The sequence below is a fragment of the Teleopsis dalmanni genome, chromosome 1 (assembly GCF_002237135.1).
Source record: "Teleopsis dalmanni isolate 2A chromosome 1, ASM223713v2, whole genome shotgun sequence".
NCBI classification, from domain to species: Eukaryota; Metazoa; Arthropoda; class Insecta; order Diptera; family Diopsidae; genus Teleopsis; species Teleopsis dalmanni.
In genome coordinates this window covers 220,989,681-220,995,083 of record NC_051846.1, presented here as the reverse complement: position 1 = coordinate 220,995,083, position 5,403 = coordinate 220,989,681, and the positions used below count along the sequence as shown (strand labels likewise).

The 5,403-nt window shown below is 28.5% G+C and overlaps 1 protein-coding gene across 1 annotated transcript in view; it reads right to left on the bottom strand.

Moving 5' to 3' along the window:
• Positions 1 to 5,403, bottom strand: part of LOC119667420 (homeobox protein 5-like) — a 15,822-nt gene that overhangs the window by 10,061 nt on the left and 358 nt on the right. The window lies entirely within an intron of this gene.

Below are 5,403 nucleotides of genomic sequence, written 5' to 3'. Positions count from 1 at the left end.
ATCTCCGGTGATTTCAAATACTTTCATCGTTTAAATCAGTTGCAATCTACAGTGATTTCCTTTCGCTTCTATTATTGTACTTTGAATGCAATGTTGTCAAAATAGGAGATTCTGACAGCTTGCATTTTTGTGCAACTTTTATGCAGAAAGTTTAAGAGTAAGTCTTTAACTTTTTTAAGTTTAAGTAAAAGTTTTTTACTGATTCGATACGCTGAGTTAATTAATTTCTTCTTAGGGGTGCCATTAATTACTTTGCAACAGCAAAATTCTTTAAAGCATCTTATCATTTCCAAATTAAGTATTTAATTTTTATGTTTTTCACGCTTTTCTTATACGTATATAACATATGATGTATAACTATAATAGTAAAATGAATCTACTGCGATTAGTAAACTATTAAAAATTTAAACTTTGAATCAATTTCTTTAACTCTAACGAAAATTCATGACAGTTTTCTTAGCATAACTATTCCCGATAAAATTTAGAATAACTTTCTTCTACAAAAATACCACAAATACAATATAAAAAATCAGATCGGTGAAGAAGCTTAGACAGCGTGTATTTCACTTTGCTTTTTATCAGATTACGAGCCATATTCAGATAATCCCAACTAACATCAGGATTAGTTTTGAAACTGGCGCTGACAACTGTACCCAGGTGTATAAAAGTATTGTACATCATTTAATAGTGTACAATATTAAAAACTGTGGTTTTTCATTGTATTTATATATATTTTGTCCACTTTTATACATTTTGATATAATTAAGCCACCGATTTAACTTTCTTATATGTTGTTGAGTATGAGGAATTAACCAATGTACCGCCTTCAAAGTTATTCCATTCCGAAATAATATTCTTATTCCAATGAATAACTCAATCATCAAAACATTTTTTGAAACGCAGTTTTTGGATTGGACTTCAGACAACGTCGCGAATTCTCTTTTATGCCATCTATAGACTGCAAACGAATGCGCACAGAAGAGATAATTTTAGTTTTAGAAAAAGAAAAAAATCGACCGGAGCTTAAGTATGAAGGCCCTTTAATAAGACTTGTTGATTTTTATCCAAGAAATTGTTCACAATGATTGTTTTTTAAGACAGTGCGTCATATTAATCAATTTCCTTTGCAAAAGTTTTATCTTATTCGGAAAATTTGATCTGTTGAATGCCGCCTAACACTCGTACAATATTCTTTATTTACTAACTCACCTTCCAAGTGCACAACACTGCTGTTATTGATAAAAACTGTCAATATCAGCAATAATAGCAATGACTTTATAGAAAATGCGTGGTATCACTGAATTTTGTGTTTATAACAATATCTGATTAACTTTGGTATACCTAGCAAAATGCAACACTACATGCAACATGTCTTAAGCTTTTGATCCGCAGTATCCGAAAATAATAATAAAAATAAAATTCTTCTCATCAATTTTCCAGATATTTATGAATAATTGTTTCTATATTTTCATACAAATTATTATATTCCAATGTCCTACGTACTAGTAAAAAAGAAAGAATATAACAATTTGAGTTCTATACATCTAGTTAATCTGGATAAAATAATTTTGGGAGTATAAATTTGAAATTTTCTGCTTCTTTTATCATCAAAAATCAAAAATTAATCCAATAAACTAATATATTTTAATACCCATTTAGTTCGAAATCGTATATGCGGATTTTTTGTTTTAACTAAATGTTTACTATTTTCATGAATTATATTATTATATATTATATTATTATCATATAAGGCGATATGATTGAAACAAGATGTTGGTGATGTCTTTTTGAAGTTCTCTAAATTATATATAATAAAACTTAGCATCAGTTTCATATATGTATATATCAATACATATATAAATATATTAAGATAAAAAGCAATATTCTTATTAAAATTATTTTCAAAAGTTTTTTTAAATTATGTTAAAACTAACTTTTTCATCTAATTTTTTTACGATTACTTTTGAAAATTTACAACTTCCTCCCCTGATTATTATGCTTCATAATCAGAATATTAGTATTAAAATATTAAAAAAAATATTAAAGAATAGTTTTGAAATTTAACAATTAAAAATAAAAATATAATTAATTAATTAATTCAATTATTCTACAGCTGGTTTATGATTTCGTTCTAATATATAAATACAGCAAGTAAAATTGTTAATAAAAACTTTCATAACAAAAGTAACAAAACTCCAGAAAAATATGCGAACAAAAAAGTCAAGTACGGATTCGGATCAGTTGGTTAAGCTGCGCTGACTCTGAGCTTCACATTTGGCAGGACCCGAGTTCGAATCCTGGTACTTGCAGTCTCAAAAATAATTATTTACGAATAATCAAATACAAGAATTATTTCCAAGACCACTGATGATGAGTAATTGGCAATACTCGAAAAATCAATTAATTAAAAAAAAAAAAAAAGTTTTTGTTATTGTAGTTTACTACTGTTCGAAAAAACCTCTTTAAAAAATATTAATAAAATTGTATAAATTTAATTATCTTCTGATTATATTGCGAAGGGGATGCTTGTCCCCTTTGATGCTAGTATCAACTAATCGTATACTAAAAATATCTTAGTTCCTGTTTTCACAATATATTTTTATATTAATTAAAATAAAATCATGTAAGTTCAGGATGTATTAACTTTATTTCATTTATCATTAAATTTCACGTGCACACACCGTTCACTGGTCTCTCTCACACCATAAAAAAAACTCACTACTCTTCTTCTTCTTTTCGTTTTATTATTTTTCGTAGTGTTGCCAGCTAGTTCGTACTTGACACTAGTCTATGATGCTAGTACGCCACTGATGGTAGCAAGTCCATATTTATTTTGTCAAGATCGTTGATAAATAATTAAATAGCCGGCCTTCAAATAATATTTAGTTAATAAAATTATTTCAATCTTGCATTATATTTGTACCATTTGGTGGGATGGTCAATACAAAGTTTCAACTAAACAGTAATTATTATTATTATGTTGAAGCCAATTGAGTCAGTGCACTTGAGCACTTTTACTCTCTATTAACTGCGACGTTTCTTCATAACTCCTCTTTACGCCTTTACTGGATTATTGTTTATCAATTCATCAGACTAAGCAATAATTGACTTCAGACCTGCATACCTCCCCGAGGAGCCTGTAACCATTCTGAGATTCGATAACGCGGTGTTGATAAGTCTGTCAGTTTTCGCAAATAATTTCAGGGCTCTATCCTTTATGTATTTTTTGATCAAATCAATCTTGAGGTCCCTGAGGATGTCATTCGTCCTAATGTACCACGGTAACTTGAAAAGTCTTTTCAGTAGTTATTATTGTGTTAAATCTTTAATTGTTACACTTGATAGTCCTGTTGTCATGAAAAGATGTTAATTTTTTTGTCATCACAGTATTTCAGTATTAATTATTATTCATCATAGTAATTTCAATATTGAAATTAGATGCCCTATATGATATAATTTCATTAGTTTAAAATACATTCCAAATAGATGTGTCTTACTTATAAAATACACAGGGTAAAACTTTGAATTTAGACAGTCTCGCAATAAAATTCCACCATGAATGAAAACACCTGCGTTCTGTCTTGTTCAGTTTTTTGGTTATATGCATATGTAAAGAACTGACTTTTCTTAGTTTTAATATATTTTAAAACTGTTAATACTCTTAATTTATATTTGAAGAAATATAATTTTGTATTCAGTTTCTTAAACTTTGCCAGAGGCTTTCTATTATGGCAAAGAATCATTAAATTTTGTGTTTAACTTCACACAGAATAAAATTCAATATTGTATATTAAAATCTGTGTACTTTCCAACTTTTTGTAGATACATGCTTCCCAGTTGCACTAGCAATGTGTTCGACTAATTTTAAGGCGCTTACTTTCGGATTTTTGTTAACTTCTTTTAAAACCAAACTGAAATCCCTACGTGTGAGTTTCCTTGGGCGGACACTTTTCGTGGACCCATCGTGTCAATTAAATACCACTCTCAAAGCACAACTAAGTGCATTATATAAATGTATGACTCATGCCATAAGCATGAAATATGAAAAACGGTACTTTCCCGTTTAACATTTAAATTACTGTCGACTATATCTAACAACCAATGAAGTGTATGTAGACTTTTGTCAATGGTTTTTTTAGGTTTTTTTCGAATAACTTTGTTAATTTATATTGATGAATGGATTTTCTTTTGTTTATTATTATTAAAAAACACTTCTAAACAAAACTGTATCATTACTTTTTTCTATTATGTCCTTGGATTTACGAGCTAGCAAAAATGGGGGGGGTGTATGTAGAGTTTTGTCGCTGACTGTATTTATTGGGTAAGGAATTTGTGTATTTTTTTTGGAAAAAGCAATAGGGGTTTTTCTTTAAAGGGAATTAAGAACAATTACAGAAAAATCAAGAGTGATTAAATATTAAAGAATATCAATAAATATTTTCAAGATAATAAGTATTAATATACATTCATCATCAGCCTTATATAGAAGTCTGAAAAATCTCTTATTGCCTAAGAAACACGGAAATAAATTGAGCTCTTACATCACTACCAAAAAGGAGTCATTAAAAAGTTCTTTATTGAAAGTACTCCTAATTAAAAGATGAAATCACTTGAAAGCTCATTACATGAAGGAATAGCTACAATGATCTGATCAACTAACAACAACAATCCAATGAACTAATAATTGTCACTCAATTGAATTTACGTTCCGGTTCAATGTGGAAAATATGTGCAAAATAAAAGTGGATCGTAATTATTGAAAAATATGGTTGACAATACGACGTTTTTTCATAGAGAATGATGGTAAAAGGTATTAATAGAAAACAGACAAATAGCATGAGTTGGCAACTTGATGTGATGTATTTAGTTTTAGCAATAAAGATTGTAATGACTGATTGCTGAAACGATACTAATATTTCAGTTGGTACGATTTGTAACTTTTTTTGTGGAACACAATTATTTCGTTATGTGGAACGAAATTCTGTGTATAACGTTATTATTTTTTTTCCAAAAATATTTATTTCTTTATTCTCGAAATATATGTAAGAAGTATATAAAAGAATTAAACTCAAAACAAACACTTTTTACTATATACAATTAAATCGATACAAACTATTGCTGGAGTCAGACTATTTCTCATGCATTAGACAACTTTTCATTTAATAAAAAACTTTTTAGATAATTGCATATAACATATAGCAAGTAGTACAGTAATTGGGAGAGATGCCTAGTCTGTAACCTTTTACCCTGATTGCCTGATTTGGTGCACTTTTCGTAGTCATGTATTAAAAATATTGTTATCGATGTGCAAATTCAAATGAATCTGTCACATGCTATTTGCAATTTAATGCTCGTTAATAGGCAACTAAGAAAAAACGATTGCCATTTTTGTTGAAATTTATA